This window comes from Dermacentor silvarum, chromosome 1 (assembly GCF_013339745.2).
Source record: "Dermacentor silvarum isolate Dsil-2018 chromosome 1, BIME_Dsil_1.4, whole genome shotgun sequence".
Classification (NCBI taxonomy): domain Eukaryota; kingdom Metazoa; phylum Arthropoda; class Arachnida; order Ixodida; family Ixodidae; genus Dermacentor; species Dermacentor silvarum.
In genome coordinates, this window is record NC_051154.1 from 417,927,135 (window position 1) to 417,939,453 (window position 12,319).

Consider the following 12,319-nt stretch of genomic DNA (forward strand, 5'->3'; position numbering starts at 1 on the left):
GGGGATATTGTACGGACAGTCTTGGTTTCGTGTTGGCTATGTACTACGTGGTATTTGGGAAAAATTTCTTTAGATTTCATAAAAAAGTTGAATGTTTCATTGGTGCGCCCCCTTTTCAGGGAGCGATCAGGAAGTAGGGGAAAAGCATTTGCCATGTAAAAATGGAAAATTCGGCGGCGATGGTAGCCACCCACCACCGAGCCCAACAAGGGGACGCTACAAAGTTAGAATACTTGCAGACGCCAGCCATTCATCGCCGCTATAACCTAATATAAAATACCCAAGGTTGGATAAGTACACCAGGTTAACCCTTGCCGCCCAGAAATTCGGAAGTGAGTAGAAGTGACTAGAAGACAGGAAAGATGGAAAAGTGAGAGAGAAAGACAAAAGACTGAAGAGGGGGACAGGAAAAGGCGACTGCCGATTTCCTCCAGGTGGGTCAGTCTGGAGGTGCCGTCTATGTGAAGCAGAGGCCGAAGAGGTGTGTTGCCTCCGCCGGGGGGCCTTAAAGGTCCAAACACCCGGCATCGGCTCAACCCCCAGGATCCCCCTTTCCCCAGACACGGCCGAGCCGCGCACGGCTACACGCGGGAGGGTCCAACCCTCGTGTGCTCGGGTCCGTGGTCTCGCAACACACCAAACGCCTGCTTACGCAGACGCCCCTGCGGGGCCACTGTATGACTGTTAGTCTCACTGCACCAAATAATGAAGCCGTCAATTGCACTCTAACTTATGTACACTTAAAATGAAAGTTAGTATTAGCTGCACAGGTTCAAACATATCTATAAACTATATTACAGTTAGTTTAATGCATGAAAATTCAGATTTAATGACGGTCAAGTTACGCAAAGCCTGCAGGAGTGTTCTTAATATCCTGTAGTGATATTTCAATTGTAGATAGTTCAGCAAACAAACTCGAAATTATTATTGTACTGATTACGTTTTGTAAAATAACATTTCATTGCTTTTTCTTCAAATATGCTTGCTATAGTCAGTGCTAAAAGTGAGCCAGTTCTAATTACTCCTTCATGTAAAATGGTTCAGCTCTTCGGGGTTGAGTGGCGCTCTGCGGCACTGCACTTTTTTGATAAATTTTACTTTGTTGGTTTACTTTGTACTTTGCTCATTAAATGTTTGATAGGCAAACGTTTATAGGCTGTAACTGTCTTTGTAGGTTCCACTGCCCAGTGCTGATGTCCAGATTGCAGCTCCCCACATCTACACATGCATCGAGTATACGTGTGTTTATGCTGGCAGCAGGCAAGAAATAATCTGGGTCTCGAATGGCAGCCTAGAGCTAGCTGCAATTTATTGTATTTTAACCTACTACATCAAGAACCTGGATTATCCCTATGCATTTGCGCCATTCCTGGCACTGATGCAGAAACTGGTGCTTCCCAGCAACGTTGTGCCTAGAGGGCTCATAAATAACAGATTGAAGTGTTTCTTTGCCCTTCTGAAGAAAAGGAATGTGATTTGAATCAAAGCTTAGTCGACAATTTTTGCTTTCCATTCATCTTCACTTGTTGCCGTGAGGTGGTGTACATACAGATCATTTCTGCATTACATTTGTATGCCTTTGTAACCTGTTTTATTGAAAAATACTGAGGTAATGTATCCATTCACGCAGGTGGTATTTAGTGTTATGCACAAGCGTTTTATTTATCTGCTCAAAATTCTTAAAATTAGTGCTACTTGAATTATGGTGACCATAGTTTATCATTGAGGCATTCTAACTGGTAGCCTCTAGATAGAGAGTAATTGTGCAGTATTATGCATACAGAGTCCAAAATACCTTTTTCATTATTTATTTTAAATGGGTAGTGCATTGAAGAAATTGGAATCCCATCCTTGGCATTGTTAGCTAGACAGTGAAACGTGTCTTGTAGTAGTTTAAGAAACACCTTTTCATCATTGAGGTGTCGCCAGGATCTCAAATGAAAAGGCTCTATGCTGTAAGCATCACCGCTTCCAGCCTTTTTTCACGTGGCCCTACAAGCCAGTACTTTGCACGTGTCCTGATTTTTCTCATGTTTGTTGCTTTTTCTCATGTTTGTAAGAGAAATCAGTTGGCTTTTTATGCCAGTGGCGGCGAATGCTAACACCAAGAAAACGAAAACACCATCATAAAGATGCTATGCTGACCCTGAGAGCAAAGAAAACGTGACAAACAAGCTGTACATGTTGCCACATTGTCATAAGCACCGTTTTTGTTTGTGTTGAAGACGAAGTGATTGTGTAGCTAGTACAAGAACTCATTTGAATTTTCACTGCTTGGATAATGATGTCTATGATGGGATTTTAATTGCACAAAACACTAGCTATTGTAAATTATTAAAAGATTATTTAGGAGAGCTTTTACTGATGTGCATAATTGTGCTATATACTCCTTGTCTAGAGGCTGCAAATATAAACACTGAGATGAACTGATGAACCTGGAAGACCACAGCTCACTCACTAGAGTGCTCCGCGTGTAACAGCGTGGGTCAGGCGGTTCATTCGAAATTGTCTAAGCCAGTCGAAGCTGACGGCAGAGTTGACGGCTGAAGAGGTAGTCGATGCAGAAAATATTTGGCAAAAAACCTGTCAATTAGACACGTTCGGAAACGACGTTCACGCGCTACGTGCCGCCAGGCCGCTCGACCGGAGATCGTCAGTGATAGCTTTGAACCCGTTCTTGGACGCTGACGGTATGATGAGAGTTGGCGGGCGGCTTCAGTACAGCACAGAAGAAAACGCTAAGCATCCCGTAATACTGTCACCGTCTCATGCGTTCACACGCCTGCTTATTTCTAGGGAGCATAGTACGGGACACGTTATCCCAAATTCGAGAACGCTGTTGGATTATTCGAGGAAGACAGGTAATCAAATCGGTCATTCGACGCTGTCTTCCGTGTAAGAAGCAGAGTTGCCGAGCCGAAGAAGAGCCCACTGCCCTGCTTCCTCCCTACCGAGTGACCTAGGCATTAGAAACATCAATCAGAAACATCAGAAACAACGGGTATCGACTTTGCGGGGCCCATATTCTACAACGATAGCGGGTCCGAACACAAAGCTTATATCGCTTTGTTCACTTGTGCGACGACACGAGCCGCCCCCTCGAGCTCAATGAATTGCCAGCCTGTGTGCACAATGGCAGCCAGGAATGAGCCGGTGCCCATTGCGGGGGAAGTTAGTTAGTTAGTTATTTGGGGTTTAGTGGCGCAAAAGCGACTAAGGCTATGCTGCGCCAAACACAAGGTGTTATGAGTAAAAATTTAAAAACAGCAAAGGCTGTGTTGGTCTATAGCCTGTTTAAATAGCCAGTATCGTCTAGAAATTTAAAAAGGTCTGGTAATGGCACTAGTGCATCATCTCCTAAAACTAAGGCAGAGTGTAACGGTATGTGTAACTTGTATCAGTTTTGCAAAAGGTTTCGTCTCTGTGTTTCGATATGTTTACATGTTAGTAAAATGTGTATCACTGTGAGCGGTTCTTGGCAGTTCTCGCATATTGGTGGGTCTTCTTTTGTGAGCAAAAAAATTGTGTGTGAGGTGTGTATGCCCAATCCGTAGTCGACATAAAACTACTTCAAAGAATCGTTCCTGATGACTACATGACTTCCATTCGCCAAGTACGGGTTTAGTGAGATGTAGCTTGTTGTTTGTACAATGGTCCCATTCGTGTTGCCATTTTGACCTCAAGGCCTCCCGAATTGCGCGGATACAATCTTTATATGGGAGTGTTGTGTTTGTTATGTCTTTGTGTGCTGCCATTGACGCGCATCTATCATCTTCTTCATTACCCGGTATTCCAACATGGCTTGGTACCCAGCAAAACCTGATTGATCTGCCATATTTGTTTGATCTTACCAGGGTTAAAATATCCCCTAACAGGGGATCACATTCAGATTTAACATGTAGAGCCTTCATTGTGCTTAAGGAGTCAGTGTATATGACTGTGTTTTCGTGTTTGTCAGCGATGATCTTTTTAACTACAGTCGATATTGCGTAGACTTCGGCCGTGTAAACAGAGGCGTGCTGTGGTAGTCTAATACTTGTTTCCCAATTTTTTGTCACGACGCCCACGCCAACGTGTTCTTTTGTTTTAGAGCCATCAGTGTAATATTCTGTGTAATTTTTATATTTGTCCTGAAGAGCGCGGAATTCTTGTATGATGTGTTCGTGTGGGGTGTCATTTTTCTTTAGAGGGGTTAATGCCAAGTCACATAACTCTATGAATTCGCACCACGGGGGTAATCGTTGTGGCTTTTTAGCAACCTGAAGGACCTCATGAGGAATGTCATAATCGCGACAGTATTCCTCATATCGCAGCAGAAGTGGTCTAATCATGTTCGGTTTATTTGTGTAGTGTAAGCGTGAGTTGCACTGTGTGACGATGTTGTGATGATGATGATGATGTGTGGTGTTTTGTGGCGCAAGGGCCAGTTATGGCCAAAGAGCGCCATGCCAGTGTTTGTGAGTGTGCAGTGGAGCGATGAATTCTGAGAAGTAGATGAAGCGTGGCTGTAAAGGGGCCTAAAAATAATCGCTGTATAGTGCGTAAAATATACATGTACTAAAATCATGGCAATGACTAATGAGGTGTACTATGCAATGAAGAATTCAATGAGAAAGAATGACACGATATTTAAAATATTTAAGATGCAGTAATTGGCAAGAAGCACTACTGCCTAGACAGAGCCCTTGAACCACAAGGGCCTGAAGGCATGTGCTATAAAAAGTTATCACAGCGGCATCCTCTGGAGAGAGGATGCGCTACGAACTAGTTGGGCTAATAACATGCAGGACCACATCGTTCAAAAAATCTACGACTGCTTTGATATTAAAAATCGGTTCTTCGCCAAGAAACAAAATGGGGTGAAGCGGGACATGATATCGGTACGCTTGTGAAAAATATTTCTTTCTTTCTGTTTCGGCTTCCCGGCACTCCACTAGGACATGGAGGACAGTCAGCCTCTCACCACATCTACCACAGGTTGGTGGTTCACTACCAGTAAGCAAAAAATTGTGGGTGCCATATGTATGTCCTATTCTTAGACGACAGAATAGGACATCAGTTCGTCGTGTTTTCGTTACGGGAGACCAGAAACCTAACTGTGGTTTAATGAGGTGAAGCTTATTGTTTGTTTCAACGTCCCACAAGCGTTGCCAGTGGCTTCGCAGTTTGTTTCGCAGGAAAGGCTTCAAATCTGTTGCAGGAACAGCAGTTGTCGGGTTAATAGCCTGAGATGTAACTGATGTGGCCATTTCATCTGCTCGAACATTACCCTCAATGCCTCTATGACCCGGCACCCAGCATATAATCACATGCTGGTTAGATATATACGCTTTACACAGAATGGAATAGAGCTCATTAAGTACAGGGTTTTTGTGTTTACAGAGTGATTGCAATGCTTTCACAACACTTTGCGAGTCCGTAAATATGATAGTCTTTTTGAGTTTTGATTTCAATATAAACTTTACAGCCGATAATATTGCATAGGCCTCAGCCGTAAAGATACTTGTCTCCGGGTGCAGTACACCGGATTCCGAAAACGATGGACCGATGGCTGCATAATAAACCCCGGCATGTGACCTAGAAGCGTCCGTGTAAAACTCTGTACACGAGTACTTGGATTGAAGCTCTAGGAAATGCATTTTAATGTGCGCCTCTGGAGCGTCTTTCGTGACCTCTACGAATGATGTGTCGCACTCTATGATCTGCCACTGCCACGGCGGTAACAATTTAGCAGGAGCCATAGGACGATGTTCAAGCACTGGAACACCCATTTGCTCACTAAGATTCCTTACACGTAAAGAGAACGGTTTCCTCGCTGCAGGTCGGTTATGGAAGAGTGCAGCGGCGGTCATATCGTTTATGGTGGAATAAGAAGGATGTTCGCTGTTTGCTTGTACTGTCAGAAAATATACGAAACTGCTATATGAACGCTGCAGATGGAGTGACCACTGGTTCGACTCGACATAGAGACTCTGGATCGGGCTTGTTCGGAAAGCACCGGTCGCGAGGCGGATACCCAAATGGTGAATGGGGTCTAGTATTTTTAATGCACTTGGCGTTGCGGAGTTATAAACTATAGCTCCGTAATCAAGGCGCGAGCGGACAAGACTGTTGTACAAGTTTAGGAGGCATTTTCGATTACTACCCCATGTTGTGTGCGAGAGAATTTTTAAAAGGTTCATAGTCTTCAGACACTTTGTCTTCAGATATTTAAGATGGGGGATGAAGGTAAGCTTAGAGTCCAGAATTATGCCCAGGAATTTATGTTCACTGCTCATGGATAGTTCCTCTCGATTGATCGTGAGATTTGGTACCGGTGTCACGCCTCTTTTGTTTGAGAAGAGTATGCATGTACTTTTCTGTGCGTTTATCTTGAACCCATTTACATCCGCCCATTTAGACAATTTGTTTAATCCAAGCTGCACTTGTCGTTCACAGATAGCGATGTTACATGATTTGAAACCTATCTGTACATCATCGACGTACACAGAATAAAACATGCTGTGTGGAATGACTGTATGCAGGGAGTTCATTTTTACAATGAAGAGTGTGCAACTAAGTACACCCCCTTGCGGCACGCCAGCCTCCTGGATGAATGTTCTAGATAAAGCATTGCCCACTCTTACGCGAAACGTGCGGTTAGACAAGTAGCTTTCGACTGTATTTAACATATTTCCGCGGACCCCCATCGCAGAAAGATCTCGCAGAATTCCGAAGCGCCATGTCGTGTCGTACGCTTTCTCTAAATCTATAAATACAGAAAGTAAAAACTGTTTATGAATAAATGCATCTCTGATGTTTGCCTCGATGCGAACAAGGTGGTCTACTGTCGACCTACCTTCTCGGAAGCCACACTGGAAGGGGTCTAGCATTTTGTTATTTTCTAGGAAACAGATTAAACGCCGGTTTATCATTTTTTCATACAGCTTGCACAGGCAGCTCGTTAGTGCTATTGGCCTGTAGCTGCTGGCTAAGGACGGGTCTTTGCCTTGTTTAAGTATAGGGATGACTATGGCTTCTTTCCATGAGGACGGGATACACCCAGCCGCCCACATGACATTAAACAGAGATAAGAGTGTTTTCAGTGTTTCAGGGTGTAGGTATCTAACCATTTCATACATGATACGATCGCCACCTGGCGCCGAGTTGTTACAACAAGCGAGAGATCCTTTAAGTTCGGCTAAGCTAAATGGTTGATTGTAAGCCTCACTCGAAGAACCTTTGCGGTTGAGAGGCTGCCGCTCTTCGCGTTCTTTGAACTTCAGGAAAGTGTCTGTATAATGCGATTCACTTGATACATATTGAAAGTGTTCACCTAGACAATCCGCCTGGTCTTCCAGGCTATCACCTTGGCTACTTACTAAGGGTAGAGGATGTGACTCCCGGCCTATTAGTTTATTTACCCTGTTCCAGACTTTTGTTTCGTCGGTGTATGAATTTATACTGGAAATGTACCTTTCCCAACTCTCTCTCTTTGCACGTCGACGCGTTCTTCGGCCCTGTGACTTTGCTTGTTTAAAATTTATCAGGTTTTCACCTGTTGGGGAGTTGCGAAACAATCCCCAGGCTTTGTTTTGCTTTTTACGCGCTTTCTGGCATTCATCATTCCACCAAGGCAGGCGACGCTTATTAGCTAGTCCATTAGTTTGTTGTATGCACCTTTCAGCAGCGTCAATGATAAAACCTGTTATATACGCCACAGCATCGTCTATGTTAAAAGAGGCAATGTCATCACGGCTTAAATATGTTATTTGTCGGAAAAGTTCCCAGTTAGCCGAGTCAACCTTCCATCGGGGAACGTGTGGCGAGCATCTATCGTGTTCTGTTAAGCCTAGCATATCCCCCGCAGGGGCGTCTGCGTAAGCAGGCGTTTGGTGTGTTGCGACACCACGGACCCGAGCACACGAGGATTGGACCCTCCCGCGTCTAACCGTGCGCGGCTTAGCCGTGTCCGGGGAAAAGGGGATCCTGGAGGTTGAGCCGAAGCCGGGTGTTCGGACCTTTATGGCCCCCCGGCGGAGGCAACACACCTCTTTGGCCTTCGCTTCTTGTAGACGGCACCCCCGGACTGACCCACCCGGGGGAAATCGGTGGTCGCCTTTTCCTGTCCCTCTCCTAAATCTTTTGCTTTCCTATCAACTTACCTTTCTGTCCTGTCATCTCCTTTCTTCCCAACTTTTCTGTTTCTCTCAGGCGGCTTGGGTTAACCTGGTGCGGTATATCCAACCTTGAGTATGGCGCATTGGGTTATAGCAGCGATGCACGGCTGGCGTGTGCAAGTCATTACTATGTAAAACTTGTAGCGTCCCCTTGTTGGGCTCCATGGTGGGTGGCTGCCATTGCTGCCGAAGTAACTACATCCAGCATGCATAGAGCATCATTTCCTCTACTATCCGATCGTACCGCTGCAAAGCGCGTACGCACCGAAGTCTCCCTCAACTTTTTCGCACCACGCAAAGAACCTTTTCCACGATACCACGTTATCCACAGTGATAAACCTGAAAAGCCCGTAAGAGTAATATCACCTTTCCTCGTATCTAAATCCCTGACGGACACCATTGGACCAGGCTATAAAGCTAGCAAGATGGCAAGCGGCGACCTCCTCCTTGAGGTTCGTGACAAGCTGCAGCACGAAAAACTCGCAAATCTCACAACCTTTGCAGACATCCCTATAACAGTGACCCCACATCGTTCTCTCAACACAGTCCGAGGCGTGATCTCAGATTCCGACCTGTTAGAACTTACTGAAGCAGAACTGTTAGAAGGCTGGCAAGACCAAAATGTCATTGAGGTAAAGAGGATAAAAATCAGGCGAGACAATAACGAAATTCCCACAAAACATCTGATCATTACATTTGCCTCTAGTGTGCTACCTGAAACCCTTGAGACAGGCTATACCAAGATCCGTGTAAGACCTTACATCCCCAATCCTCGTCGATGTTTTAAGTGTCAGAAGTACGGCCACGGCTCGCAAAGCTGCCGAGGTCAACTCACCTGTGCAAAATGTGGTGACAAAGACCACACTTCCGAAAACTGTTCAGGAACACCCCACTGTGTGAACTGTGAAGGTGACCACCCCGCATATTCCCGATCCTGCGAAACCTGGAAAAAAGAAAAAGAAGTGATCACACTGAAAATCAAGGAAAACATATCGTTCCAAGAAGCACGAAAACGTGTTTCTGTTTTCCATACCGCAAGGTATGCTGGTGCGGTGCGCAAGGGGGCAGCGCCGCAGCAGACTCCGGCATCGGCCCGCTCCACAAACAGTGTGGCTGCGGCTGTGCCACCAGCCCCCTTGGTGAAAGCAGCTGACGCTGCTTCGCCGCCCGCGAAGGAGGGCCCGTCAACCTCTGGGTTGGTGGCCCCAAAGGTTTCGTCCGACGTGTCGAGGCCTTCACGTCCAACACAGCGCTCTCAAGGGCGCGTGTCCAGCGCCTCGCAAGAGGCGATGGACATAACACCTATTCAGACGGCGCAGCCAGCGCCTAAGGAGCGGCGGGACTCTCTCGACCGCTCCAAAAAAGACAAAACTCGCGTCACGGCGCCTGGAAAGGGCCCCGTGAGCTAATATTAGTCTCTTAAACACACAGCACAAACACTTTCTTCATTATGGAGACACAAATACTACAATGGAATGTTAGAGGACTTATCCACAACCTCGACGATATAAGAGAACTCCTACACAAACATAACCCAAAGTTGCTGTGTGTTCAGGAGACGCATCTGAAACCTACAAGCACAAACTTCCTTCGTCAATACACCATCTTTCGAAAAGACCGCGATGAGGCTAACGTCTCGTCCGGTGGTGTAGCAATAGTTGCCGAGAAGTCGGTGGCTTGTCGACATGTGACCCTTCAGACGGCCCTTGAGGCGGTGGCAGTTCGGGTCATTCTATTTAACAGACTAGTAACTGTCTGTTCCATTTATATACCCCCCAATCATCACCTTGAAAAAACAGACTTTTATAACCTCATTGACCAGCTTCCCGAACCTTACATTCTCGTGGGAGACTTTAACGCTCACAACACGTTGTGGGGAGACTCGCGATGCGACGCCAGAGGTCGACTCATTGAAAATTTTCTTCTTACCTCTGGTGCCTGCCTTTTTAATAAGAAGGAGCCGACCTACTATAACGCCCAACACGACTCGTACTCATCAATAGATTTAGCAATTGGATCTGCTTCTCTTATGTCTGACCTCGAATGGAATGTCATTAACAATCCTTTTGGAAGTGACCACTTCCCCATAACTTTAAACTTAATAACGCAGCATGATAACCCTCCCAATATTCCTCGATGGAAATTAGCATCGGCTGACTGGGAGCATTTTAAAGATTTAACTTATTTACCACGAGATTTTATAAACAATTTTAGTATCGACGATGCTGTTGCATATTTTACCGCTTTTATTATTAATGCTGCTGAAAAGTGTATCCCACAAACCAATGGTGGTTCACTTAAAAGACGTGTTCCCTGGTGGAACGAAGACTGCAGAGAGGCGCGCAAGAAACAGAATAAGGCATGGGGCATATTGCGTAGATCGCCAAATGCAGAAAATCTAATTGAATTTAAACGCATTAAATCACTGGGAAGGCGGACACGACGTCAGGCAAAGAGAGAAAGCTGGGTGAGGTTTCTATCGTGTATAAATTCATACACACAGGATGCAAAAGTGTGGAACGGCTTAAGAAAGCTAAAGGGGCACCAAATTCATCCATTGCCTCTGGTGAATGACCAAGGGAACACCTTGCAGGACCAGGCCGACTGTCTTGGGGAGCATTTTGAGCGTGTTTCAAGCTCAATCCATTATTCACAACCCTTTCTTAAATATAAACAGAGAGAAGAATGTAAGCCATTCGTACGCACATGCCGACAGAACGAACCGTATAACCTTCCTTTCACCTATTGCCGAGTTGAGATCTGCCTTGATCGCATGTAAGAGCTCTGCACCGGGACCCGACAGAGTCATGTATGACATGATTAGGAACGTAAACCCTGATACACAACTGACACTACTCGCACTTTTCAACACTATTTGGGCTGCCGGATACCTTCCGTCCGCATGGAAAGAAGCGATTGTGGTCCCTGTATTGAAGCAAGGTAAAGATCCTTCCTCGGCGGCAAGCTACCGTCCGATAGCTCTCACAAGTTGCCTATGTAAGCTATTTGAAAAAATGGTTAATCGACGACTCATACATTTCCTTGAACTGAACAAAATGCTTGATCCCTATCAGTGTGGCTTTAGAGAAGGGCGATCCACAACTGATCACCTTGTGCGCATTGAAGGAAATATCCGGGATGCATTTGTGCATAAACAGTTTTTCTTATCAGTATTCCTCGATATGGAGAAGGCGTACGACACAACATGGCGTTACGGAATCCTGAGAGACTTGTCGCGAATGGGCATCCATGGCAATATGCTAAGCCTAATAGAGAGCTATTTGTCTAATCGTACCTTCCGTGTCAGAATCGGCAATGTATTGTCACGTCCATTTATACAGGAAACTGGTGTACCCCAAGGAGGTGTGCTCAGCTGCACACTCTTTATCGTTAAGATGAACACACTCCGTGCCTCACTACCACCGGCTATTTTTTATTCCGTCTACGTAGACGACATACAAATAGGCTTCAAATCATGTAACCTCGCAGTGTGCGAGAGACAGGTACAGCAGGGCTTGAACAAGGTGTCCAAGTGGGCAGACGAAAACGGGTGTAAAGTTAACCCCCACAAAAGTTCTTGTGTTCTTTTCACAAGAAAGAGAGGCCTGATCCCAGATCCCTGTGTAGAACTGTATGGACAGCAGATACCTGTGAACAAAGAACACAAGTTTTTAGGCATCATACTTGACTTCAGGCTAACTTTCATTCCCCACATAAAATATCTCAAAGGAAAATGCCTAAAAACAATGAACCTAATGAAGATTCTATCATCACACAACATGGGCAGCGATAGGAAATGTTTAATGAATCTTTACAAGAGCCTCATTAGATCGCGACTGGATTATGGTGCTGTAGCATACCACTCTGCTTCCCCAAGCGCGCTAAAGATGCTAGATCCCATTCACCATCTAGGTATCCGCCTGGCCACTGGCGCTTTCAGAACAAGCCCCATTGAAAGTTTATACGTCGAATCAAATGAGTGGTCACTCCATCTGCAGAGAACATACACCAGCCTCACATATTTCCTTAAAGTCCACTCTAATCATCAGCATCCGTGTTTTCATACCGTTAACGATACGACGTGTGCTACACTTTTTCGCAATCGTCCCTCTGTAAGACAGCCTTTCTCACTGCGTGTCAGGGAGCTTAGTGAAGAAATG